General features: G+C 39.8%; 26 non-coding genes and 14 pseudogenes across 26 annotated transcripts; all 40 read left to right on the top strand.

Moving 5' to 3' along the window:
* Positions 1-132: 132 nt before the first annotated feature.
* On the top strand, positions 133-253 carry LOC143370749 (5S ribosomal RNA). Its single transcript, XR_013085854.1, has one exon. It is a non-coding gene; the product is annotated as a 5S ribosomal RNA (ribosomal RNA).
* A 181-nt stretch (positions 254-434) lies between these two features.
* LOC143370758 (5S ribosomal RNA) lies at positions 435-555 on the top strand. The gene has a single exon (XR_013085862.1). It is a non-coding gene; the product is annotated as a 5S ribosomal RNA (ribosomal RNA).
* Positions 556-734: 179 nt separating this feature from the next.
* On the top strand, positions 735-855 carry LOC143370738 (5S ribosomal RNA). The gene has a single exon (XR_013085843.1). It is a non-coding gene; the product is annotated as a 5S ribosomal RNA (ribosomal RNA).
* Positions 856-1036: 181 nt separating this feature from the next.
* Positions 1037-1157, top strand: LOC143370757 (5S ribosomal RNA). Its single transcript, XR_013085861.1, has one exon. It is a non-coding gene; the product is annotated as a 5S ribosomal RNA (ribosomal RNA).
* A 179-nt stretch (positions 1158-1336) lies between these two features.
* On the top strand, positions 1337-1457 carry LOC143370859 (5S ribosomal RNA; annotated as a pseudogene).
* A 179-nt stretch (positions 1458-1636) lies between these two features.
* On the top strand, positions 1637-1757 carry LOC143370858 (5S ribosomal RNA; annotated as a pseudogene).
* Positions 1758-1936: 179 nt separating this feature from the next.
* LOC143370727 (5S ribosomal RNA) lies at positions 1937-2057 on the top strand. Its single transcript, XR_013085832.1, has one exon. It is a non-coding gene; the product is annotated as a 5S ribosomal RNA (ribosomal RNA).
* A 181-nt stretch (positions 2058-2238) lies between these two features.
* On the top strand, positions 2239-2359 carry LOC143370756 (5S ribosomal RNA). Its single transcript, XR_013085860.1, has one exon. It is a non-coding gene; the product is annotated as a 5S ribosomal RNA (ribosomal RNA).
* Positions 2360-2538: 179 nt separating this feature from the next.
* On the top strand, positions 2539-2659 carry LOC143370857 (5S ribosomal RNA; annotated as a pseudogene).
* Positions 2660-2838: 179 nt separating this feature from the next.
* On the top strand, positions 2839-2959 carry LOC143370978 (5S ribosomal RNA; annotated as a pseudogene).
* Positions 2960-3138: 179 nt separating this feature from the next.
* Positions 3139-3259, top strand: LOC143370716 (5S ribosomal RNA). Its single transcript, XR_013085821.1, has one exon. It is a non-coding gene; the product is annotated as a 5S ribosomal RNA (ribosomal RNA).
* A 181-nt stretch (positions 3260-3440) lies between these two features.
* LOC143370754 (5S ribosomal RNA) lies at positions 3441-3561 on the top strand. Its single transcript, XR_013085859.1, has one exon. It is a non-coding gene; the product is annotated as a 5S ribosomal RNA (ribosomal RNA).
* Positions 3562-3740: 179 nt separating this feature from the next.
* On the top strand, positions 3741-3861 carry LOC143370705 (5S ribosomal RNA). The gene has a single exon (XR_013085810.1). It is a non-coding gene; the product is annotated as a 5S ribosomal RNA (ribosomal RNA).
* Positions 3862-4042: 181 nt separating this feature from the next.
* LOC143370753 (5S ribosomal RNA) lies at positions 4043-4163 on the top strand. Its single transcript, XR_013085858.1, has one exon. It is a non-coding gene; the product is annotated as a 5S ribosomal RNA (ribosomal RNA).
* A 179-nt stretch (positions 4164-4342) lies between these two features.
* Positions 4343-4463, top strand: LOC143370855 (5S ribosomal RNA; annotated as a pseudogene).
* Positions 4464-4642: 179 nt separating this feature from the next.
* Positions 4643-4763, top strand: LOC143370854 (5S ribosomal RNA; annotated as a pseudogene).
* Positions 4764-4942: 179 nt separating this feature from the next.
* On the top strand, positions 4943-5063 carry LOC143370694 (5S ribosomal RNA). The gene has a single exon (XR_013085799.1). It is a non-coding gene; the product is annotated as a 5S ribosomal RNA (ribosomal RNA).
* Positions 5064-5242: 179 nt separating this feature from the next.
* Positions 5243-5363, top strand: LOC143370853 (5S ribosomal RNA; annotated as a pseudogene).
* Positions 5364-5542: 179 nt separating this feature from the next.
* Positions 5543-5663, top strand: LOC143370682 (5S ribosomal RNA). The gene has a single exon (XR_013085788.1). It is a non-coding gene; the product is annotated as a 5S ribosomal RNA (ribosomal RNA).
* A 181-nt stretch (positions 5664-5844) lies between these two features.
* On the top strand, positions 5845-5965 carry LOC143370670 (5S ribosomal RNA). The gene has a single exon (XR_013085777.1). It is a non-coding gene; the product is annotated as a 5S ribosomal RNA (ribosomal RNA).
* A 181-nt stretch (positions 5966-6146) lies between these two features.
* LOC143370657 (5S ribosomal RNA) lies at positions 6147-6267 on the top strand. Its single transcript, XR_013085764.1, has one exon. It is a non-coding gene; the product is annotated as a 5S ribosomal RNA (ribosomal RNA).
* Positions 6268-6446: 179 nt separating this feature from the next.
* On the top strand, positions 6447-6567 carry LOC143370852 (5S ribosomal RNA; annotated as a pseudogene).
* Positions 6568-6746: 179 nt separating this feature from the next.
* Positions 6747-6867, top strand: LOC143370850 (5S ribosomal RNA; annotated as a pseudogene).
* Positions 6868-7046: 179 nt separating this feature from the next.
* On the top strand, positions 7047-7167 carry LOC143370646 (5S ribosomal RNA). Its single transcript, XR_013085753.1, has one exon. It is a non-coding gene; the product is annotated as a 5S ribosomal RNA (ribosomal RNA).
* A 181-nt stretch (positions 7168-7348) lies between these two features.
* LOC143370635 (5S ribosomal RNA) lies at positions 7349-7469 on the top strand. The gene has a single exon (XR_013085739.1). It is a non-coding gene; the product is annotated as a 5S ribosomal RNA (ribosomal RNA).
* A 181-nt stretch (positions 7470-7650) lies between these two features.
* LOC143370624 (5S ribosomal RNA) lies at positions 7651-7771 on the top strand. The gene has a single exon (XR_013085728.1). It is a non-coding gene; the product is annotated as a 5S ribosomal RNA (ribosomal RNA).
* A 181-nt stretch (positions 7772-7952) lies between these two features.
* Positions 7953-8073, top strand: LOC143370612 (5S ribosomal RNA). Its single transcript, XR_013085717.1, has one exon. It is a non-coding gene; the product is annotated as a 5S ribosomal RNA (ribosomal RNA).
* A 179-nt stretch (positions 8074-8252) lies between these two features.
* Positions 8253-8373, top strand: LOC143370600 (5S ribosomal RNA). The gene has a single exon (XR_013085706.1). It is a non-coding gene; the product is annotated as a 5S ribosomal RNA (ribosomal RNA).
* Positions 8374-8554: 181 nt separating this feature from the next.
* Positions 8555-8675, top strand: LOC143370849 (5S ribosomal RNA; annotated as a pseudogene).
* Positions 8676-8854: 179 nt separating this feature from the next.
* On the top strand, positions 8855-8975 carry LOC143370848 (5S ribosomal RNA; annotated as a pseudogene).
* A 179-nt stretch (positions 8976-9154) lies between these two features.
* On the top strand, positions 9155-9275 carry LOC143370847 (5S ribosomal RNA; annotated as a pseudogene).
* Positions 9276-9454: 179 nt separating this feature from the next.
* On the top strand, positions 9455-9575 carry LOC143370588 (5S ribosomal RNA). The gene has a single exon (XR_013085695.1). It is a non-coding gene; the product is annotated as a 5S ribosomal RNA (ribosomal RNA).
* A 179-nt stretch (positions 9576-9754) lies between these two features.
* Positions 9755-9875, top strand: LOC143370577 (5S ribosomal RNA). The gene has a single exon (XR_013085684.1). It is a non-coding gene; the product is annotated as a 5S ribosomal RNA (ribosomal RNA).
* A 179-nt stretch (positions 9876-10054) lies between these two features.
* Positions 10055-10175, top strand: LOC143370565 (5S ribosomal RNA). Its single transcript, XR_013085672.1, has one exon. It is a non-coding gene; the product is annotated as a 5S ribosomal RNA (ribosomal RNA).
* A 5684-nt stretch (positions 10176-15859) lies between these two features.
* Positions 15860-15983, top strand: LOC143371051 (5S ribosomal RNA; annotated as a pseudogene).
* Positions 15984-16162: 179 nt separating this feature from the next.
* LOC143370846 (5S ribosomal RNA) lies at positions 16163-16283 on the top strand (annotated as a pseudogene).
* Positions 16284-16462: 179 nt separating this feature from the next.
* Positions 16463-16583, top strand: LOC143370554 (5S ribosomal RNA). The gene has a single exon (XR_013085661.1). It is a non-coding gene; the product is annotated as a 5S ribosomal RNA (ribosomal RNA).
* A 691-nt stretch (positions 16584-17274) lies between these two features.
* LOC143371016 (5S ribosomal RNA) lies at positions 17275-17395 on the top strand. Its single transcript, XR_013085957.1, has one exon. It is a non-coding gene; the product is annotated as a 5S ribosomal RNA (ribosomal RNA).
* A 181-nt stretch (positions 17396-17576) lies between these two features.
* LOC143370896 (5S ribosomal RNA) lies at positions 17577-17697 on the top strand. The gene has a single exon (XR_013085946.1). It is a non-coding gene; the product is annotated as a 5S ribosomal RNA (ribosomal RNA).
* A 181-nt stretch (positions 17698-17878) lies between these two features.
* Positions 17879-17999, top strand: LOC143370818 (5S ribosomal RNA). The gene has a single exon (XR_013085919.1). It is a non-coding gene; the product is annotated as a 5S ribosomal RNA (ribosomal RNA).
* The last annotated feature ends 7447 nt before the right edge of the window (positions 18000-25446 follow it).

Raw genomic sequence — 25446 nt, 5'->3', positions numbered from 1 at the left:
TGAGTATATTAAACTATTTTATTTAGCTTCACTTCTCTGTCGGTTTTTTTGTAGTGCGGACCTGTCAGAAATTCATTTCCACTCATTGTCAACGTAAGTACCAATTTCTTCGATAAATAAAACCGTATTTTTACCAACGACCATTCTATGTCTGTAAAACACCAGTTCTCGTCCGATCACTGAAGTTAAGCGACATTGGGCGTGGTTAGTACTTGGATGGGTGACCGCTTGGGAATACCGCGTGTTGTTGGTAGTATTTTCTTCATACCGCTCCATTTTTGCAGTTTGTAACTATGACAGTGAGTATATTAAACTATTTGATTTAGCTTCACTTCTCTGTCGGTTTTTTTTCGTAGTGCGGACCTGTCAGAAATTCATTTCCACTCATTGTCAACGTAAGTACCAATTTCTTCAATAAATAAAACCGTATTTTTACCAACGACCATTCTATGTCTATAAAACACCAGTTCTCGTCCGATCACTGAAGTTAAGCGACATTGGGCGTGGTTAGTACTTGGATGGGTGACCGCTTGGGAATACCGCGTGTTGTTGGTAGTATTTTTTTCATACCGCTCCGTATTTGCAGTTTGTAACTATGACAGTGACTATTCTAAACTATTTTATTTAGCTTCGCTTCTCTGTCGGTTTTTTTGTAGTGCGGACCTGTCAGAAATTCATTTCCACTCATTGTCAACGTAAGTACCAATTTCTTCGATAAATAAAACCGTATTTTTACCAACGACCATTCTATGTCTGTAAAACACCAGTTCTCGTCCGATCACTGAAGTTAAGCGACATTGGGCGTGGTTAGTACTTGGATGGGTGACCGCTTGGGAATACCGCGTGTTGTTGGTAGTATTTTCTTCATACCGCTCCATTTTTGCAGTTTGTAACTATGACAGTGAGTATATTAAACTATTTGATTTAGCTTCACTTCTCTGTCGGTTTTTTTTCGTAGTGCGGACCTGTCAGAAATTCATTTCCACTCATTGTCAACGTAAGTACCAATTTCTTCAATAAATAAAACCGTATTTTTACCAACGACCATTCTATGTCTATAAAACACCAGTTCTCGTCCGATCACTGAAGTTAAGCGACATTGGGCGTGGTTAGTACTTGGATGGGTGACCGCTTGGGAATACCGCGTGTTGTTGGTAGTATTTTTTTCATACCGCTCCGTATTTGCAGTTTGTAACTATGACAGTGACTATTCTAAACTATTTTATTTAGCTTCGCTTCTCTGTCGGTTTTTTTGTAGTGCGGACCTGTCAGAAATTCATTTCCACTCATTGTCAACGTAAGTACCAATTTCTTCGATAAATAAAACCGTATTTTTACCAACGACCATTCTATGTCTGTAAAACACCAGTTCTCGTCCGATCACTGAAGTTAAGCGACATTGGGCGTGGTTAGTACTTGGAAGGTTGACCGCTTGGGAATACCGCGTGTTGTTGGTAGTATTTTCTTCATACCGCTCCGTTTTTGCAGTTTGTAACTATGACAGTGACTATTCTAAACTATTTTATTTAGCTTCACTTCTCTGTCGGTTTTTTTGTAGTGCGGACCTGTCAGAAATTCATTTCCACTCATTGTCAACGTAAGTACCAATTTCTTCGATAAATAAAACCGTATTTTTACCAACGACCATTCTATGTCTGTAAAACACCAGTTCTCGTCCGATCACTGAAGTTAAGCGACATTGGGCGTGGTTAGTACTTGGAAGGTTGACCGCTTGGGAATACCGCGTGTTGTTGGTAGTATTTTTTTCATACCCCTCCATTTTTGCAGTTTGTAACTATGACAGTGAGTATATTAAACTATTTTATTTAGCTTCACTTCTCTGTCCGTTTCTTTGTAGTGCGGACCTGTCAGAAATTCATTTCCACTCATTGTCAACGTAAGTACCAATTTCTTCGATAAATAAAACCGTATTTTTACCAACGACCATTCTATGTCTGTAAAACACCAGTTCTCGTCCGATCACTGAAGTTAAGCGACATTGGGCGTGGTTAGTACTTGGATGGGTGACCGCTTGGGAATACCGCGTGTTGTTGGTAGTATTTTCTTCATACCGCTCCATTTTTGCAGTTTGTAACTATGACAGTGAGTATATTAAACTATTTGATTTAGCTTCACTTCTCTGTCGGTTTTTTTTCGTAGTGCGGACCTGTCAGAAATTCATTTCCACTCATTGTCAACGTAAGTACCAATTTCTTCAATAAATAAAACCGTATTTTTACCAACGACCATTCTATGTCTATAAAACACCAGTTCTCGTCCGATCACTGAAGTTAAGCGACATTGGGCGTGGTTAGTACTTGGATGGGTGACCGCTTGGGAATACCGCGTGTTGTTGGTAGTATTTTTTTCATACCGCTCCGTATTTGCAGTTTGTAACTATGACAGTGACTATTCTAAACTATTTTATTTAGCTTCGCTTCTCTGTCGGTTTTTTTGTAGTGCGGACCTGTCAGAAATTCATTTCCACTCATTGTCAACGTAAGTACCAATTTCTTCGATAAATAAAACCGTATTTTTACCAACGACCATTCTATGTCTGTAAAACACCAGTTCTCGTCCGATCACTGAAGTTAAGCGACATTGGGCGTGGTTAGTACTTGGAAGGTTGACCGCTTGGGAATACCGCGTGTTGTTGGTAGTATTTTCTTCATACCGCTCCGTTTTTGCAGTTTGTAACTATGACAGTGACTATTCTAAACTATTTTATTTAGCTTCACTTCTCTGTCGGTTTTTTTGTAGTGCGGACCTGTCAGAAATTCATTTCCACTCATTGTCAACGTAAGTACCAATTTCTTCGATAAATAAAACCGTATTTTTACCAACGACCATTCTATGTCTGTAAAACACCAGTTCTCGTCCGATCACTGAAGTTAAGCGACATTGGGCGTGATTAGTACTTGGAAGGTTGACCGCTTGGGAATACCGCGTGTTGTTGGTAGTATTTTTTTCATACCCCTCCATTTTTGCAGTTTGTAACTATGACAGTGAGTATATTAAACTATTTTATTTAGCTTCACTTCTCTGTCGGTTTTTTTGTAGTGCGGACCTGTCAGAAATTCATTTCCACTCATTGTCAACGTAAGTACCAATTTCTTCGATAAATAAAACCGTATTTTTACCAACGACCATTCTATGTCTGTAAAACACCAGTTCTCGTCCGATCACTGAAGTTAAGCGACATTGGGCGTGGTTAGTACTTGGATGGGTGACCGCTTGGGAATACCGCGTGTTGTTGGTAGTATTTTCTTCATACCGCTCCATTTTTGCAGTTTGTAACTATGACAGTGAGTATATTAAACTATTTGATTTAGCTTCACTTCTCTGTCGGTTTTTTTTCGTAGTGCGGACCTGTCAGAAATTCATTTCCACTCATTGTCAACGTAAGTACCAATTTCTTCAATAAATAAAACCGTATTTTTACCAACGACCATTCTATGTCTATAAAACACCAGTTCTCGTCCGATCACTGAAGTTAAGCGACATTGGGCGTGGTTAGTACTTGGATGGGTGACCGCTTGGGAATACCGCGTGTTGTTGGTAGTATTTTTTTCATACCGCTCCGTATTTGCAGTTTGTAACTATGACAGTGACTATTCTAAACTATTTTATTTAGCTTCGCTTCTCTGTCGGTTTTTTTGTAGTGCGGACCTGTCAGAAATTCATTTCCACTCATTGTCAACGTAAGTACCAATTTCTTCGATAAATAAAACCGTATTTTTACCAACGACCATTCTATGTCTGTAAAACACCAGTTCTCGTCCGATCACTGAAGTTAAGCGACATTGGGCGTGGTTAGTACTTGGATGGGTGACCGCTTGGGAATACCGCGTGTTGTTGGTAGTATTTTCTTCATACCGCTCCATTTTTGCAGTTTGTAACTATGACAGTGAGTATATTAAACTATTTGATTTAGCTTCACTTCTCTGTCGGTTTTTTTTCGTAGTGCGGACCTGTCAGAAATTCATTTCCACTCATTGTCAACGTAAGTACCAATTTCTTCAATAAATAAAACCGTATTTTTACCAACGACCATTCTATGTCTATAAAACACCAGTTCTCGTCCGATCACTGAAGTTAAGCGACATTGGGCGTGGTTAGTACTTGGATGGGTGACCGCTTGGGAATACCGCGTGTTGTTGGTAGTATTTTTTTCATACCGCTCCGTATTTGCAGTTTGTAACTATGACAGTGACTATTCTAAACTATTTTATTTAGCTTCGCTTCTCTGTCGGTTTTTTTGTAGTGCGGACCTGTCAGAAATTCATTTCCACTCATTGTCAACGTAAGTACCAATTTCTTCGATAAATAAAACCGTATTTTTACCAACGACCATTCTATGTCTGTAAAACACCAGTTCTCGTCCGATCACTGAAGTTAAGCGACATTGGGCGTGGTTAGTACTTGGAAGGTTGACCGCTTGGGAATACCGCGTGTTGTTGGTAGTATTTTCTTCATACCGCTCCGTTTTTGCAGTTTGTAACTATGACAGTGACTATTCTAAACTATTTTATTTAGCTTCACTTCTCTGTCGGTTTTTTTGTAGTGCGGACCTGTCAGAAATTCATTTCCACTCATTGTCAACGTAAGTACCAATTTCTTCGATAAATAAAACCGTATTTTTACCAACGACCATTCTATGTCTGTAAAACACCAGTTCTCGTCCGATCACTGAAGTTAAGCGACATTGGGCGTGGTTAGTACTTGGAAGGTTGACCGCTTGGGAATACCGCGTGTTGTTGGTAGTATTTTTTTCATACCCCTCCATTTTTGCAGTTTGTAACTATGACAGTGAGTATATTAAACTATTTTATTTAGCTTCACTTCTCTGTCCGTTTCTTTGTAGTGCGGACCTGTCAGAAATTCATTTCCACTCATTGTCAACGTAAGTACCAATTTCTTCGATAAATAAAACCGTATTTTTACCAACGACCATTCTATGTCTGTAAAACACCAGTTCTCGTCCGATCACTGAAGTTAAGCGACATTGGGCGTGGTTAGTACTTGGATGGGTGACCGCTTGGGAATACCGCGTGTTGTTGGTAGTATTTTTTTCATACCGCTCCGTATTTGCAGTTTATAACTATGACAGTGACTATTCTAAACTATTTTATTTAGCTTCGCTTCTCTGTCGGTTTTTTTGTAGTGCGGACCTGTCAGAAATTCATTTCCACTCATTGTCAACGTAAGTACCAATTTCTTCGATAAATAAAACCGTATTTTTACCAACGACCATTCTATGTCTGTAAAACACCAGTTCTCGTCCGATCACTGAAGTTAAGCGACATTGGGCGTGGTTAGTACTTGGAAGGTTGACCGCTTGGGAATACCGCGTGTTGTTGGTAGTATTTTTTTCATACCGCTCCGTTTTTGCAGTTTGTAACTATGACAGTGACTATTCTAAACTATTTTATTTAGCTTCACTTCTCTGTCGGTTTTTTTGTAGTTCGGACCTGTCAGAAATTCATTTCCACTCATTGTCAACGTAAGTACCAATTTCTTCGATAAATAAAACCGTATTTTTACCAACGACCATTCTATGTCTGTAAAACACCAGTTCTCGTCCGATCACTGAAGTTAAGCGACATTGGGCGTGGTTAGTACTTGGATGGGTGACCGCTTGGGAATACCGCGTGTTGTTGGTAGTATTTTCTTCATACCGCTCCATTTTTGCAGTTTGTAACTATGACAGTGAGTATATTAAACTATTTGATTTAGCTTCACTTCTCTGTCGGTTTTTTTTTGTAGTGCGGACCTGTCAGAAATTCATTTCCACTCATTGTCAACGTAAGTACCAATTTCTTCGATAAATAAAACCGTATTTTTACCAACGACCATTCTATGTCTGTAAAACACCAGTTCTCGTCCGATCACTGAAGTTAAGCGACATTGGGCGTGGTTAGTACTTGGATGGGTGACCGCTTGGGAATACCGCGTGTTGTTGGTAGTATTTTCTTCATACCGCTCCATTTTTGCAGTTTGTAACTATGACAGTGAGTATATTAAACTATTTGATTTAGCTTCACTTCTCTGTCGGTTTTTTTTCGTAGTGCGGACCTGTCAGAAATTCATTTCCACTCATTGTCAACGTAAGTACCAATTTCTTCGATAAATAAAACCGTATTTTTACCAACGACCATTCTATGTCTGTAAAACACCAGTTCTCGTCCGATCACTGAAGTTAAGCGACATTGGGCGTGGTTAGTACTTGGATGGGTGACCGCTTGGGAATACCGCGTGTTGTTGGTAGTATTTTTTTCATACCGCTCCGTATTTGCAGTTTGTAACTATGACAGTGACTATTCTAAACTATTTTATTTAGCTTCGCTTCTCTGTCGGTTTTTTTGTAGTGCGGACCTGTCAGAAATTCATTTCCACTCATTGTCAACGTAAGTACCAATTTCTTCGATAAATAAAACCGTATTTTTACCAACGACCATTCTATGTCTGTAAAACACCAGTTCTCGTCCGATCACTGAAGTTAAGCGACATTGGGCGTGGTTAGTACTTGGAAGGTTGACCGCTTGGGAATACCGCGTGTTGTTGGTAGTATTTTCTTCATACCGCTCCAATTTTGCAGTTTCCAACTATGACAGTGACTATTCTAAACTGTTTCATTTAGCTCCACTTCTCTGTCCGTTTTTCTGTAGTGCGGACCTGTCAGAAATTCATTTCCACTCATTGTCAACGTAAGTACCAATTTCTTCGATAAATAAAACCGTATTTTTACCAACGACCATTCTATGTCTGTAAAACACCAGTTCTCGTCCGATCACTGAAGTTAAGCGACATTGGGCGTGGTTAGTACTTGGAAGGTTGACCGCTTGGGAATACCGCGTGTTGTTGGTAGTATTTTCTTCATACCGCTCCGTTTTTGCAGTTTGTAACTATGACAGTGACTATTCTAAACTATTTTATTTAGCTTCACTTCTCTGTCGGTTTTTTTGTAGTGCGGACCTGTCAGAAATTCATTTCCACTCATTGTCAACGTAAGTACCAATTTCTTCGATAAATAAAACCGTATTTTTACCAACGACCATTCTATGTCTGTAAAACACCAGTTCTCGTCCGATCACTGAAGTTAAGCGACATTGGGCGTGGTTAGTACTTGGATGGGTGACCGCTTGGGAATACCGCGTGTTGTTGGTAGTATTTTCTTCATACCGCTCCATTTTTGCAGTTTGTAACTATGACAGTGAGTATATTGAACTATTTGATTTAGCTTCACTTCTCTGTCGGTTTTTTTTTGTAGTGCGGACCTGTCAGAAATTCATTTCCACTCATTGTCAACGTAAGTACCAATTTCTTCGATAAATAAAACCGTATTTTTACCAACGACCATTCTATGTCTGTAAAACACCAGTTCTCGTCCGATCACTGAAGTTAAGCGACATTGGGCGTGGTTAGTACTTGGATGGGTGACCGCTTGGGAATACCGCGTGTTGTTGGTAGTATTTTCTTCATACCGCTCCATTTTTGCAGTTTGTAACTATGACAGTGAGTATATTAAACTATTTGATTTAGCTTCACTTCTCTGTCGGTTTTTTTTTGTAGTGCGGACCTGTCAGAAATTCATTTCCACTCATTGTCAACGCAAGTACCAATTTCTTCGATAAATAAAACCGTATTTTTACCAACGACCATTCTATGTCTGTAAAACACCAGTTCTCGTCCGATCACTGAAGTTAAGCGACATTGGGCGTGGTTAGTACTTGGATGGGTGACCGCTTGGGAATACCGCGTGTTGTTGGTAGTATTTTCTTCATACCGCTCCATTTTTGCAGTTTGTAACTATGACAGTGAGTATATTAAACTATTTGATTTAGCTTCACTTCTCTGTCGGTTTTTTTTCGTAGTGCGGACCTGTCAGAAATTCATTTCCACTCATTGTCAACGTAAGTACCAATTTCTTCGATAAATAAAACCGTATTTTTACCAACGACCATTCTATGTCTGTAAAACACCAGTTCTCGTCCGATCACTGAAGTTAAGCGACATTGGGCGTGGTTAGTACTTGGATGGGTGACCGCTTGGGAATACCGCGTGTTGTTGGTAGTATTTTTTTCATACCGCTCCGTATTTGCAGTTTGTAACTATGACAGTGACTATTCTAAACTATTTTATTTAGCTTCGCTTCTCTGTCGGTTTTTTTGTAGTGCGGACCTGTCAGAAATTCATTTCCACTCATTGTCAACGTAAGTACCAATTTCTTCGATAAATAAAACCGTATTTTTACCAACGACCATTCTATGTCTGTAAAACACCAGTTCTCGTCCGATCACTGAAGTTAAGCGACATTGGGCGTGGTTAGTACTTGGATGGGTGACCGCTTGGGAATACCGCGTGTTGTTGGTAGTATTTTCTTCATACCGCTCCATTTTTGCAGTTTGTAACTATGACAGTGAGTATATTAAACTATTTGATTTAGCTTCACTTCTCTGTCGGTTTTTTTTTGTAGTGCGGACCTGTCAGAAATTCATTTCCACTCATTGTCAACGTAAGTACCAATTTCTTCGATAAATAAAACCGTATTTTTACCAACGACCATTCTATGTCTGTAAAACACCAGTTCTCGTCCGATCACTGAAGTTAAGCGACATTGGGCGTGGTTAGTACTTGGAAGGTTGACCGCTTGGGAATACCGCGTGTTGTTGGTAGTATTTTCTTCATACCGCTCCGTTTTTGCAGTTTGTAACTATGACAGTGACTATTCTAAACTATTTTATTTAGCTTCACTTCTCTGTCGGTTTTTTTGTAGTGCGGACCTGTCAGAAATTCATTTCCACTCATTGTCAACGTAAGTACCAATTTCTTCGATAAATAAAACCGTATTTTTACCAACGACCATTCTATGTCTGTAAAACACCAGTTCTCGTCCGATCACTGAAGTTAAGCGACATTGGGCGTGGTTAGTACTTGGAAGGTTGACCGCTTGGGAATACCGCGTGTTGTTGGTAGTATTTTCTTCATACCGCTCCAATTTTGCAGTTTCCAACTATGACAGTGACTATTCTAAACTGTTTCATTTAGCTCCACTTCTCTGTCCGTTTTTTTGTAGTGCGGACCTGTCAGAAATTCATTTCCACTCATTGTCAACGTAAGTACCAATTTCTTCGATAAATAAAACCGTATTTTTACCAACGACCATTCTATGTCTGTAAAACACCAGTTCTCGTCCGATCACTGAAGTTAAGCGACATTGGGCGTGGTTAGTACTTGGAAGGTTGACCGCTTGGGAATACCGCGTGTTGTTGGTAGTATTTTCTTCATACCGCTCCGTTTTTGCAGTTTGTAACTATGACAGTGACTATTCTAAACTATTTTATTTAGCTTCACTTCTCTGTCGGTTTTTTTGTAGTGCGGACCTGTCAGAAATTCATTTCCACTCATTGTCAACGTAAGTACCAATTTCTTCGATAAATAAAACCGTTTTTTTACCAACGACCATTCTATGTCTGTAAAACACCAGTTCTCGTCCGATCACTGAAGTTAAGCGACATTGGGCGTGGTTAGTACTTGGATGGGTGACCGCTTGGGAATACCGCGTGTTGTTGGTAGTATTTTTTTCATACCGCTCCGTTTTTGCAGTTTGTAACTATGACAGTGACTATTCTAAACTGTTTCATTTAGCTCCACTTCTCTGTCCGTTTTTTTGTAGTGCGGACCTGTCAGAAATTCATTTCCACTCATTGTTAATGTTAGTTCCAATTTCTTCGATAAATAAAACCGTATTTTTACCAACGACCATTCTATGTCTGTAAAACACCAGTTCTCGTCCGATCACTGAAGTTAAGCGACATTGGGCGTGGTTAGTACTTGGATGGGTGACCGCTTGGGAATACCGCGTGTTGTTGGTAGTATTTTTTTCATACCCCTCCATTTTTGCAGTTTGTAACTATGACAGTGAGTATTCTTAACTATTTTATTTAGCTTCACTTCTCCGTCGGTTTTTTTGTAGTGCGGACCTGTCAGAAATTCATTTCCACTCATTGTCAACGTAACTACCAATTTCTTTGATAAATAAAACCGTATTTTTACCAACGACCATTCTATGTCTGTAAAACACCAGTTCTCGTCCGATCACTGAAGTTAAGCGACATTGGGCGTGGTTAGTACTTGGATGGGTGACCGCTTGGGAATACCGCGTGTTGTTGGTAGTATTTTTTTCATACCCCTCCATTTTTGCAGTTTGTAACTATGACAGTGAGTATTCTTAACTATTTTATTTAGCTTCACTTCTCCGTCGGTTTTTTTGTAGTGCGGACCTGTCAGAAATTCATTTCCACTCATTGTCAACGTAACTACCAATTTCTTCGATAAATAAAACCGTATTTTTACCAACGACCATTCTATGTCTGTGAAACACCAGTTCTCGTGGTGCTGTGATGGACGTCTGCCCGCAGGCTCCCCATTAATTTCCTTTTTCGTGGTTTCCGCTTGTGCTGATAGTATTATTGCATACAAGTGCGATCAACAGTAATTGTGCGGCTACATTAAGCTGTTCTGTGCTCCGTATATTTACCCGCGATTAAAGTTATTTTTTTCTCGTTTCTTGGGGAATGCCCAAACGTCGCCGGGCCAGATGGCGTCCCCACATGGCGGGAAACGTGGCATTTCTCCCGAATCATCAGGGAACGATAAGGCCCCTAGTGAGCCATTTAAAAGAGTAAGAGGAGTGAAAACGCCAACACTTCATTCGCTTCAGATTGATAAGCTCTATAAACGCTTTCTTAAAGAAAACGGAGTCAAGAAATCAACCAGTAAGGTTATACCTAACCTGAAAGTGGCCCGCGCGCCCAAACCGTCAGCGCCCAGCATGGACAGCGGTCATGACGAGAACACTCCCCAATGCTCTTCTGTATCGGCAGATGGCTGGATAACCCCCAGGAAGACCTGCAGATCTCCAAATCTACTTGGGAAAGTTACAAACGATACCCGCATTGATGAGGACAACCGATTCTTGCCCCTTTCGGGCCTCGAAGTAAACGCCGAAATGGACGACACCCCAGATGTGGGAACAATGACGGACGCCACGGCCAAAACACCCAAGCCTCCGCCGATCTACACTAGTGGTACCACTTTTGAGGTTATCATTGGCATAGCCAATTCGCTAAATATTCCGAAAACAAAAATTACCGTCAAAGAGAATGATGTTGAGAATCACACCATAACCACTAGTGCCCTGGAACACCAGCAACTTCTAGTTGCGAAGCTCTCCGAACTAGGCATTCAATTTTTTACTTATACACCGAAAGGTAATAGGCCAAAATCCATACTCATTAAGGGGATAAAAGGAAATTTTGATCTCGATTACATCAAGAAGGAGATTCTGGACCTCCAGATTCCCAATCTAGAAATCATAAATATATCTAGGTTCTTATTTGACAAGAAGCAGCCTGAGAAATACCACCACCTAATACAACTTTCGGCTGAAAGCAAAACAGCGGAGCTATTCAAAATTAAAGCTCTAGCTTACCAAAAGGTTAAATGGGAGCACCTTAGAAGACAGCCCTTATTTCAATGCAAGAAATGGCAAAGGCTTGGCCATGCTAGCAAGAATTGCAACCTGCAGTATAGATGCGTAAAGTGCGCCCAATCGCATGAACCAGGTGCGTGCAAAATCAATCTACATGACGGGAGGGAGGCCCTCAAATGCGCTAACTGTGGCTCGGCGGGTCACCCAGCCTCGTACAAAGGATGTCCCTTTATGAAGTTTGCAATGAAGCAAAAAAGAGAGATCAACACCAGGCATCTGCGTGATATAACTCAGAGGGTAAGCAAGCTCTCCTCGACTATCAGAGCGAATACCTCCTTTGCGCAGGCGCTTTTGGGAAAGCAGTCTCAACAGTATCTAAACACCACCAACCTGCTAAGACCAAGGCCAACAACAAGAACGTCCATAGCACCATCATACGCAGGTGTCAACGCGGAGCTGCCCAGTAGCCAGCTCCCCCCCACGAAGCCTCCTGCCTGGATGGAAGAATTGAAAAACGAATTCGCTGCACAGGTTGCGATCCAATTCCAAACGCTGGCGGCGCAAATAGCAGCGAACACAGAGCGGATCGACTATATCTTTAACACCCTTTTTACAGACTGATTTCATGGAAGGTTCCGTATTCACTAATCAAATTAAGATAGCAGCTATTAACGTTAATTCTATTGTAGCTCACCAACGCAGATTGGAGCTCATCCAATTTATTACAGATCACAACCACGATATTTTATTACTATCAGAAACTAAACTCAATGCTAATCACAAAATCTCTCTCCGGGACTATGATATTATAAGAAATGACAGGCCGAACGCAACAAAGGGTGGAGGCACGGCAATTGTGATTAAGCGAAGTATTCCGTATACAGTTTGTAAATTCCCTTCATCTACAAGGAATGCAATCCTAGAATATTCAATAATCAAACTCCCAACGAGAGGTAACAATAATATATTTATAATAAGTGTATATGCCAGAAGCGATAACTCTGACCTTTTTATCAGAGAATTAAATAGTTTATTCACTAGTCTTAAGTTACATTGTCTCAATAATTTTTATATTATTGCGGGCGATTTTAATGCCAGAAGTAAGATGTGGGGCGACAGGGCAGATAATCAAAGAGGTGTGTTCATGGGTCGTTGGAAGGAGATGCATGAAAACAGATTCAAACTCAGAGTCATCGGACCATCAACCCCTACATTCAAGCCGGCGCAGTCCTATTTGGACATATGTCTCGTTGATGCGAGGCTGAGTCTACTGAACGGTGTCAATGGTCGGGCTAGCACTCTACCGTATGAAAGTGATCACACTGCAATTACTCTCAGATTCGGTTTCGGTAACGATAGCTTTAACTTGACTTCCTGTTCACCAGCAAGGCACCGGCTCAACTATAAAGCCACCAAATGGATAAAATTTGTCAAGAAGATTGCGGCCCTCGATGATATTAATATCCCCGAGGACCGCAACCTGGCAATCCCAGAAATTGATGAATTCATTCAAAAAATCAGTACGCTCATATCAGATTCAGCTTCCATAGTGGTGCCGAAAATAAAGGCCAATAATAATACTTTGCAGTACGTTAACCGTAAGATCAGGAAACTGCAAAAACGCAAAAGTCAATTGGTTTCCCTGCTGCATTACCTCCATATCATGGATCCGGGCTTGAAACTCCCGGCTTCGCGACAAGCTAAAGAACTGCTGAATTTTACCGTCAAAAAATTGAGGTCGGAGTTTAGATTGGCTATTGAAAATTTTTGGTCCCGCCTTGTCAAAAAAATAGACCACCGAAACACGGCATCTTTTTTCCCAAGAATTAACGCCCTATTCAGACCAAAGCATCTAGAGGGTGTGAAAGACCTCCACATTAGCCGCGACAAGGGGGATATTATCCAAAGAAGTCGCTGTAACACCTCCCAGTCAGTTATCTTAGATAATAATTTTATAATCACAGACTCACAAGATAAGTTTAACATCATCGGTGCTTTTTATGAGTCAATAAATTCGCCCCGCCCTTTAAATTCTGGTACCCGTCTCAAACAGATAGTTGACAATACAGCCGATAAGCTTAAATCTGAACTCTTCACCAGGAGAGAACAGCTTATCACGACCACCCAGTTTAACGCTGACAATACGGCCAGCAACCCTGCCTCTCTAGATAATGCATCCCATCCCTTTTGCCACATCGCCTCTGTAAATTACATATTGAGAAACCTCCCCAATAAAACATCGAGTGGTCTTGATAACATCCCCCCGATATTATTAAAGCACTTACCTGTTAAGACAGTCAGGGACCTGACAGTATTATTTAATAATGCCATCAATCACAATTACTTTCCAATAGCCTGGAAGAAAGCTAAAGTACTTCCCATTCTGAAGAAAGGAAAAAATCCTCATGATCCATCTAGCTACCGACCAATCAGTCTCACCCCCAGCCTCAGCAAAGTTTACGAATCAGTCATTAACGACAGCATAACTTCATTCTGTTCAGACAACAAAATCATTCCTGATCATCAATTTGGTTTTAAAAATCGACACTCGACGGTCCATGCGGTGCATAAGCTGCTGGCTGATTTAAACACTCAGGTGGGCAATTGCAAGCTCGTCGGAGCGGCATTGCTCGACCTAGAAAAGGCCTTTGATTCGGTGTGGCTCAATGGACTCATATACAAGTTACTGAAAAAGAACTTCCCGAAGTGGTTAGTGCTTACGATATGGGACATGATCAGGGATAAAACATTCGTGACCTGGGACGGCACTAACATCTCTTCGGAAGAGTTCATGATCACGGAGGGATTGCAGCAGGGTACGGTGAACTCACCGATACTTTTTAATATCTTCACGAGTGACCTTACAAGACTATTTGATCTGAATACAGGCATGTCATCGGCATTGGCGTTTGCTGACGATGTAATAGTTTATACTGTTGGAGGCAGAGTGGAGACGGTTCGCGACAATCTTGAATTCCTGGTGAACAAGCTGAACAAATACTATATGACATGGAACCTTAGACTCAATCCCGGTAAATGCGAAACTATCTTGTTTAGAAAACCTATCAATTTTCTCTCCCACAAAGCAAGGGCTGGGAGAAATCAATTCCAAATCCAGACACTCAGCCCTGGCACCAACAGTAGTGTTAACATCCCGCACAAAAAGACGGTCAGATATTTGGGAGTACAGTTAGATTACCTCCTTAGAGGTAACAAGCATATTGACATGCAGGTAGATAAAGCGCGTGTAGCATTCATAGCCAACAGCCGAGTTTTTTATAACAAAAACATAACCAATAGAGCCAAGGTCATCCTATATATGCTGCTAGTCCGCCCCATACTAACATATGCAGCCCCGATATGGTGGAACTGCAACCACACTGTCATGGAAAAACTTCGGTGCTTCGAGCGTAGATGCCTCAGGGCCTGCCTCGGGTTATACCGCTCCCAGTATTCGGACTGGCAGCACTATATACGGAACCAATCTATCTATGAGACAGCGGAGATACCTAGAATTGACTCGTTTACCCTTCGTCTAACCCGTGACTATTTTAGCAGTCTCCCGAGCATTGACAACGCCGTGATTAGATCCTCCTCCATGCAGCGAGACGAAGTCTCTAAACGCCAGATTGCTATCGGCTATGTCGCCCCGCAAGCCTTTATTTACTGCGACCAGCGTGGTCTACTACAGAACGAATGCAATATCCCAATTTTGTATCACTGGAAGCGCAATAAGGCGAACAAAAAAATCGCGCTGGAATATGATGCGTATGATACTACTCGCGGTAATTTTACGTTCTCTATTGCTCTTCCTAAGCGAGATCAACGGGACTTCCACAGACTCAATTTTGAGAAATATTGGTGGTTATCGCCCACTTGCGCACATATTCCAGAACTGGTTCAACGCAGAGTAAACGGTGCTTAACTCCTTTTTGGAATTGTGATTGGCGAGGGTACCTTGTGGTCCCTCTTGCTAGACTGTGATACCTAGACCTAAGGGTAGGGTCCACCCCGCTGTATATAGTTAGTGCGTAAGTCCTTAGTTAGTAAGTTTATTTAGGGTTAAGGTATTGACTGATATCGATTCAGGGGTTTTTGTAGCAGCCGTCTACTTTTCCCCATGTAGCAGTACATAACATAATGACAGACAGTGCAAATTAGTATGTAACTATTCACATTTTATTAACATATAGTTTATAACAATCAGAGATATTTATATATATTAATATCGAGAGAAGTCTATCCAAGAGTTACGATCGGTATTCGTACAATTGGGTAACCAGTTCCTAGTGTTCATGACGCGTTTGAGCACTTTTTTAATTTGTTGTTAAGCTCACCTATTTCCCTGTAATTGCCATACGGCTCATTAATAAACAATTTTGAAAAAAAAAAAAACACCAGTTCTCGTCCGATCACTGAAGTTAAGCGACATTGGGCGTGGTTAGTACTTGGATGGGTGACCGCTTGGGAATACCGCGTGTTGTTGATAGTATTTTTTTCATACCCCTCCATTTTTGCAGTTTGTAACTATGACAGTGAGTATATTAAACTATTTTATTTAGCTTCACTTCTCTGTCGTTTTTTTTGTAGTGCGGACCTGTCGGAAATTCATTTCCACTCATTGTCAACGTAAGTACCAATTTCTTCGATAAATAAAACCGTATTTTTACCAACGACCATTCTATGTCTGTAAAACACCAGTTCTCGTCCGATCACTGAAGTTAAGCGACATTGGGCGTGGTTAGTACTTGGAAGGTTGACCGCTTGGGAATACCGCGTGTTGTTGGTAGTATTTTCTTCATACCGCTCCAATTTTGCAGTTTCCAACTATGACAGTGACTATTCTAAACTATTTTATTTAGCTTCACTTCTCTGTCCGTTTTTTTGTAGTGCGGACCTGTCAGAAATTCATTTCCACTCATTGTTAATGTTAGTTCCAATTTCTTCGATAAATAAAACCGTATTTTTACCAACGACCATTCTATGTCTGTAAAACACCAGTTCTCGTCCGATCACTGAAGTTAAGCGACATTGGGCGTGGTTAGTACTTGGATGGGTGACCGCTTGGGAATACCGCGTGTTGTTGGTAGTATTTTTTTCATACCGCTCCGTTTTTGCAGTTTGTAACTATGACAGTGACTATTCTAAACTATTTTATTTAGCTTCACTTCTCTGTCGGTTTTTTTGTAGTGCGGACCTGTCAGAAATTCATTTCCACTCATTGTCAACGTAAGTACCAATTTCTTCGATAAATAAAACCGTATTTTTACCAACGACCATTCTATGTCTGTAAAACACCAGTTCTCGTCCGATCACTATACTAGATATGAGCTAAATGAACACACTAGAAATAAGAGATATACTGCATATCGACTGATTAATCATAGTAGTAGGTTAAGCATTAATTGTAGGAACTAGGTACAAATTCAATTACCAAAGAAACAGTTTAAATGTATTTATTTTATACGCTTAAATGTACATATGTTATATAATAAAGAGACTTTCACAAACAAAAAACGTCCGATCACTGAAGTTAAGCGACATTGGGCGTTGTTAGTACTTGGATGGGTGACCGCTTGGGAATACCGCGTGTTGTTGGTAGTATTTTTTTCATACCGCTCCGTTTTTGCAGTTTGTAACTATGACAGTGACTATTCTAAACTATTTTATTTAGCTTCACTGCTCTGTCCGTTTCTTTGTAGTGCGGACCTGTCAGAAATTCATTTTCACTCATTGTCAATGTTAGTACCAATTTCTTCGATAAATAAAACTGTATTTTTACCAACGACCATTCTATGTCTGTAAAACACCAGTTCTCGTCCGATCACTGAAGTTAAGCGACATTGGGCGTGGTTAGTACTTGGATGGGTGACCGCTTGGGAATACCGCGTGTTGTTGGTAGTATTTTTTTCATACCCCTCCATTTTTGCAGTTTGTAACTATGACAGTGAGTATTCTTAACTATTTGATTTAGCTTCACTTCTCTGTCGGTTTTTTTTTGTAGTGCGGACCTGTCAGAAATTCATTTCCACTCATTGTCAACGTAAGTACCAATTTCTTCGATAAATAAAACCGTATTTTTACCAACGACCATTCTATGTCTGTAAAACACCAGTTCTCGTCCGATCACTGAAGTTAAGCGACATTGGGCGTGGTTAGTACTTGGATGGGTGACCGCTTGGGAATACCGCGTGTTGTTGGTAGTATTTTCTTCATACCGCTCCATTTTTGCAGTTTGTAACTATGACAGTGAGTATATTAAACTATTTGATTTAGCTTCACTTCTCTGTCGGTTTTTTTTCGTAGTGCGGACCTGTCAGAAATTCATTTCCACTCATTGTCAACGTAAGTACCAATTTCTTCGATAAATAGAACCGTATTTTTACCAACGACCATTCTATGTGTGTAAAACACCAGTTCTCGTCCGATCACTGAAGTTAAGCGACATTGGGCGTGGTTAGTACTTGGATGGGTGACCGCTTGGGAATACCGCGTGTTGTTGGTAGTATTTTCTTCATACCCCTCGATTTTTGCAGTTTGTAACTATGACAGTGACTATTCTAAACTATTTTATTTAGCTTCACTTCTCTGTCGGTTTCTTTGTAGTGCGGACCTGTCAGAAATTCATTTTCACTCATTGTTAATGTTAGTTCCAATTTCTTCGATAAATAAAACCGTATTATTACTAACGACCATTCTATGTCTGTAAAACACCATAGCGTGTGGATCGTCTTCTCTCTTAGTGTTATACAGAAGATTTATCAAGTATTCTGGAAAGTGCATAAGTAACTTTAGTCATTATCTAAAGTAAGCAAAACGGCAGAGTTAAAGGAAGTTATAAGTACAGGCGAAAATAGCCTAGAAAATCGAAGAGATGAAGAAAAAGAAAACATAACCTCAAACACGAACACATGGCCAGTTGCAAAATTAAAAGAGTTTGAGAAATTTATCAACGGAACATCACCACTGTACCAGCATAAAATCAGCGAGCTTATACACAATGATAAAAAAAGCTTAAAAAGGAAAATTATTATTAAACCTAACATCCAAATGGCGAAAACTAAAAAATCGGAAGGACGGAAGTCCGAAATTGAAGAAGCGGGCATGAACACCAAATTAAAGGAAGAAAACAAATCTCTAAGAGAAGAAATAGAAAAACTAAAGGAGATAGTACGCCAATTCAAGGCTTCAAAAACTCCTCAACCAATGACTGAAGAATCGATGGAAGTGTCACTCACTCCACAAAGCAGTCAAGGATCAGAAGAGACACACGATGCACACGACGACCCATTCACCCTAATTATGAGGAAGAAAAACCAAGAAAGTCGGAAAAAGGATAGAGAGCGCATACAGCAGTCTTCCAGACCAATATCACCATCGGCACCAACAGCATTATCCCAAACCACACCAGTAATAAAGCCAAAAACATCCCAATCCCAACCAACAAAACCCAAGCCTTGGAGTAGAAATACGCAGGAGGGTAAGTCCAATAACACAAGCGACAAGAATAAGCCGCCTCCCATAAATGTATTGTACCAAGATCCCAAAGATACCGTAGACTTAATTTTAAATATATCTAAATCAATAGACTTCCATATAAAACGCATAAATAGTGCCAAACATATTATACAATTACAGTCGGTAACAGACTTTGATAAAGTAAAGAAGGCTCTCTCTAGTGCCAATACTAGTTTTTATTCATTTACGCCAAAAGAACAAAAAAATCATACTTACTTACTCAAAGGTCTCCCACAGTCTTTTACGGAACAAGAAATCTCAAGTGAACTCCAATTAATTTCTGGTGAGAACCTATACTTCACCAAAGTTATTCAATTTAAAACAGCTAAATCAATAAGAGAAAATAGAGCGTTACCTACCTATTTAGTACAATTAAGCCCAAGCAGCGATTTAAAAAAACTTAGCGAAATAAGATATGTAAAACATCATGTCGTAAGATGGGAGAAACTAATTAAAAAAGGTGACACCCAATGTAGAAGGTGTCAGAGATTTGGCCACGCAGCAAGTAATTGCAATTTAAGCTACAGGTGTGTAAAATGCAATGATCCACACAACCCTTGTTAGCCACCAACACGCGCGAAAGTTTTATCTTTCCTCTTGGGGTTGTAAGGCCCAAGAGACTCCGTGGTACGCGATGCTGGCAACCTTATCACTCGCCAAATTAATTTTGAGTGATTATTAAATTATTCGATGAAAATGAGCTTGATGATGTACGATGATCACACTAGCACGAATGTAAATTGTTCGATAGTCTTGGTCACGAACGCTGACCAGAGTAATTACTCAAATCCGAACGATGATTTGAGTAAGAACTGTTTGATTGATAGTTCTAGTCACGAATGCTTGACTAGATCCTCGTAAAGATATCTGATCGTTTTAAGTGTCGATCGAGGTCTCAACCAGAGACCAGAAGTTGTTTGCTTGACAGACCGATCGAATTCTGTCCCGTCTCCCTTTTCGGCCTCGAAGGTAGACAAAGCGTTAGACTTTCGAGAGGTGCCAAAATTGCTGATTGGCCAACCTCTCCTCGAAGAGGAGGGACCTTCCTTCCTCGATTTCGGTGGTGGAGGAGGAAGACCTCTCCCTTTTGGTGACGTAGCGGAGGAAAACCAGACATCTGGCTAACAAACCTAGCTAGGTTGTTCGGTTGGAGCGTTTAGCCAGGGTCGCGGTTTATGACCGTATTGTTCTGTGAGTCAGCGGTGGACGACGGGATGTACCGGTCCGAGGTAACCGTGTACCCTCACTGACAGAACAATTTAACGGATTATCTCAGGACGAAAGTAGTCGAAAATACCAGAAAAAATGGCACGATGTCGATTGCCTTTTAGTCATCTGGCAGGCAAATGGTTCCCAACGAACGCTTCGAGAACAAACAATTGCCTACCGTTAAGACGTTGAATTTTCGCCTCGCCCCCTGAGCCCGCTTTTGTCCTTTGAAACGAAACAACCCTGGTGAATGCAAAGTGAAAACACAACAATCAGACCATCCAGGTAAAAGCCCATATTGTGTGAACTGTAAAACAGAGGGTCATCCGGCCTCGTACAAGGGTTGCCCAAAATTTAAGGAACACAAATTAAATATTAGGACACATAATGAACATACCAAAATAAAGGCCCCACTCGCAATAACGAATCCAGCCTTAGTTAGAGCAGGTTTCTCATTTGCAAACTCGGTTAGAGGAGTAAACCAAGAGACACGCTCCAGCATAGATCCAAACAATACAGCAATATCACCAAGTATAATTTACACCTCACAAGAACAGAAACTTATCCACAACCTACAAACAAGGACAGACAGAATAGAAAAAAACATAGAAACCCTGGCAACAAAACTAGAAACAATGGGAGCACAAATAAGTCACATAGCAAATATGCTAATAAATAGCCAACACATTCAATAACTCACAAAGAAACACACATAATATAAAGCTAATTTCAGCAAATATAAACTCTCTAGTTAGCAATGCCAAAAGAATAGCACTAACACTATTGTTAGACAAACAAAAACCAGACATTATGTTACTAAGTGAAACCCACCTAAATGAAAGACACACTCTATACTTTAAGGACTATATGATCATCAGAAACGATAGACCAAACGAAAAAGCAGGAGGTGGCACAGCAATATTAATTAAAAATAATATAAAACATGAAATACTTGACATAAACACAGAAACAGAGTTGATAGAATCAACAGCAATAAAACTGGACACAACGAACAATAACAAACTGATATTAGTTTCCATATACGCAAAGAAAGGCCCCACTTCAAAATTCAGAGCAGACTTAGAAAAACTCTTCAATAAATTAAATTTAATATCGCAATCTAATTATTATGTCTTAGCTGGAGACTTTAACGCAAAACATGTGAATTGGTCCAACAAAATGAATGATGAAAGAGGTATGAACCTCCAAGATTGGTTGAACAACAATGCTATTAAATATAGAATAAACCTCCTCCACTCAATTACACCATCCTACCCTCGAAATGAATCTTACATTGATTTACTCATTTCAGATGCAAGACTTGAGTATACAAATGGAATTAACAATAAACTACCCACAATCCAAATCCCTAGTGACCACGTAGGAATATCAGCAAAAATAAGAATATCACAGCAGAATATCATCATTCATCACAATAGTGAAAATACATCATACAACTACAATCAAGCAAAATGGGAAAAATTTCAGAAAATTCTACAATCAAGTGATCTACACATAAGAGCAGATACCAACCTCTCAATAACACAAATTGAAGATCAAATACAAAACATCAACCAAAAAATAATAGATGCCATGAATCAAACAATACCAAAAGCCAATACAAAAAACGCAATAGATAAATACACATCCAGAAGAATCCGGCAGCTAATTGAAGATGAAAAGCAAGCTGTTGCCACAGCCCGCAGATTACATAGATCAAAGAACGCAGGACCCCACATTAGCCACGCAGCAAAAATTATAGACAACAGGATAAAAGCTATAAGGAAAAGACAAAAAGCAGAAATAGAACGGATGGTCAATACTTACTGGCACACAAGGATCAGCCAAATAAACACAAACCAATCAAACAAGATGTTCAGAGAAATCAACCTGATTTTCAGAAAGAAAGAACACACCAAACTTCCGACATTTAAAATCCCAGCAATCAAAGAAAATCTGATAAGGAGAGCAAATATGGATCCCAACACACTAAGTACAGACAACAATAACAACATCCTCATAAGCAACACTACCAATAAATTAGACTACTTAGGTATCCAATACGTAACTGTAAGTGAGCAAAACAACAATTCCAATAACCCCAAATTCAGGAATGTCATAGAGAAAATGTATAACCAATTAATCTCAAACATAGCAGCCGACATACCAGATACAATATGCAATTTTTCTGAGTCAAACAATGCAATAGATCCACTAGATGTACTACCAGATTATTTCACAAATGGGGCTGAGGTAAAAAATAAATTTTTGTCCCTCAACAACAAAAAATCAGCTGGTAACGACAAAATTCCAAATTTAGTCTTAAAAAAACTACCACATAACATAATAGTCAACTATACGATATTATTCAACAATCTGCTAAATCATGCTCACTTCCCAACCAGCTGGAAGCATGCAAAAATACTTTCTATACACAAAAAGGGTAATGACAAATCTAACCCAAATAATTACAGACCTATCAGCCTACTCCCTAATATAGGTAAAGTGTTCGAAAGAATAATCAACGACAGGATCCTAACAATATGCAATGCCAAAAACCTAATCCCAGATAACCAATATGGCTTCCGTAAACACCACTCAACGACGCATGCCATAAATAAATTATCCTCCGACGTAAATTGGGCACTAAATGGGGACAAATGCTTAGGAGCGTCTCTAGTAGACTTGGAAAAAGCGTTTGACACGGTATGGTTAAATGGCCTAATAACCAAACTACAGAAGAAAGACTTCCCACTCATCTTGATCAAGTTAATACGGAAGAAGTTTCAAAACCAGCCTAGGCAACATAACCTCTTCTCAATCATTTAAATTAGAAAATGGACTCCAACAAGGTACAATCAATTCGCCCATTCTTTTCAATATACAGGGTGTCCCACTAAGGAGTGGACAGCGCGATATCTCTTAAAGTATTGTCGATAAAAATATAAAAAAAATAGGGAATTGCATGGTTCGAGGGGGCCCATTTATTAGCGTGAACGAATTTTGTTTTCGATCATTATTTTAAAAGATACGATGGTCAAGTTCGGTTTTTCAAATGGAACTATTTTTTTTGAAGACCTGAGTTGATAGTGCGTTCCAAGACAAATTCAATAAGCTTTAATGTATACACTTTATTCCCACTGGTTTTGAAGATATTGCGCTTGCAAATTTACTGATTTTCACTGCAAGAAACCCCTCTGGAATGGCAAAAACCGGGGTCGGTCTTACTGGCGCCACGGGTGATATTGCCTGTTGAAACTGATACCTACCTGCCAAAGGTCCACGACAGGGTTCGCAGGCCCAAAAGCTGGACAATTCTTTTCCGTCAGAAATGCTACTTAGGTAGGTACATCTGCGGTATCGAGAAGCGCATCGTTACTTTTATTTCGCACTTGCTTCTACGCTCGGATGGCCGGTTCTTTTGGGAGGGATGCAAGTTGGATTGGTTCTGATACAATCTGCTCCCTATGGTTGAAATTTAGTCTAGCAACTTTCATACCTTCTAACCTAACCAATCGAACTTGCATCCCTCCCAAAAGAACCGGCCATCCGAGCGTAGAAGCAAGTGCGAAATAAAAGTAACGGTGCGCTTCTCGATACCGCCAGATATACATACCTAAGTAGCATTTCTGACGGAAAAGAATTGTCCAGCTTTTGGGTCTGCGAACCCTGTCGTAGACCTTTGGCAGGTAGGTATCAGTTTCAACAGGCAATGCCACCCGTGGCGGCAGTAAGATCGACCCCGGTCCTTGCTATTCCAGAGGGTTTTCTTGCAGTGAAAATCAGTAATTTTGCAAGCGCAATATCTTAAAAACCAGTGGAAATAAAGTGTATACATTAAAGCTTATCGAATTTGTCTTGGAACGCACTATCAACTCAGGTCTTCAAAAAAAATAGTTCCATTTGAAAAACCGAACTTGACCATCGTATCTTTTAAAATAATAATCGAAAACAAAATTCGTTCGCGCTAATAAATGGGCCCCCTCGAACCATGCAATTCCCTATTTTTTTTATATTTTTATCGACAATACTTTAAGAGATATCGCGCTGTCCACTCCTTAGTGGGACACCCTGTATTCACATGTGATATCCTTAACCTGTTCGGACCAGACAATACAAAATGTTCCATGATTGCCTTCGCTGATGACTTAATAGTATACACAGCAGATAAATCGCCAAATAAACTTCAAGCAACACTGCAAAATGGTATCAACAAGATATTTGCATATTACAAAGCGTGGAAACTAAGAGTTATCGCTGATAAATGCGAATCAATTCTCATTAGACTCTCTTGCAGAAGAGCCTCAGGTACAATTGCAAAACAATATAAAAACTTCTCCTTAAACAGCGATGTTGAAGGGAATATAGGTATAGAACATAAAAATGCAGTAAGGTATCTGGGACTACAAATAGATGATAGATTTTTATTTAACAAGCACATTAGTACCCAATTGCAAAAGGCAAAAAATACATTCGTAGCAAATGCAAAAATATTTTACTCCAAAAAGTTAAATAGGAGAGTCAAACTCACATGTTATCAAATGTTGATAAGGCCTATAATCAGTTATGGTTGCGAGATGTGGTACAACACTGCAGCGTCAGTAATGGAAGAATTACGTGTCTTCGAAAGAAGATGCTTAAGAGCATGTCTCAATTTATATAGAACACCTGCCTCAAACTTTCAAAAATACTTTAAAAATGAAACTCTATACAATAAAGCAGGAATTAACAGAATTGATAATTTCATAATAAAACTTATTCGTAATTACTTTGCGTCAGCAGCACAGTTAACTAACAACAGCTTAATATTTCCAATTCCATACCCAGATGAAAACTATATAAAAAAATCACTGCGCACGGGTTATATACCTCCTGAAGCATTCATATTCCTAGATAAAAGCGGGTACATGCAAGACAAATATGCGGTGCCGGTGCTGTACCACATCCCGCGTCACAGGGCGAACAAAACAGTAGTTCATCAGCTGAACCAGCCAGATGAGCAAGGAGACGGAAGCGTTCTTAAATATAGTACAGCGATCCCCCAAAAAGATATCTCGGATTACAAGAATATTGATATTAAAAGGTTCTGGTGGTTGATGAGCAATTAAAAAAAAAGTAGAGGTCAAATCAAACACTCAAGTATCTTAATTAAATAAAATAATTAATTTTTTTTTAACGTGCCTTATTAACCAAAGATAGTACATAAATAGGTAATGTAAGTGTAG

Source organism: Andrena cerasifolii, chromosome 6 (genome assembly GCF_050908995.1).
Source record: "Andrena cerasifolii isolate SP2316 chromosome 6, iyAndCera1_principal, whole genome shotgun sequence".
Lineage (NCBI taxonomy): Eukaryota > Metazoa > Arthropoda > Insecta > Hymenoptera > Andrenidae > Andrena > Andrena cerasifolii.
Note: the sequence above shows the minus strand (reverse complement) of the source record. Positions and strands in the feature narration are given on the sequence as shown.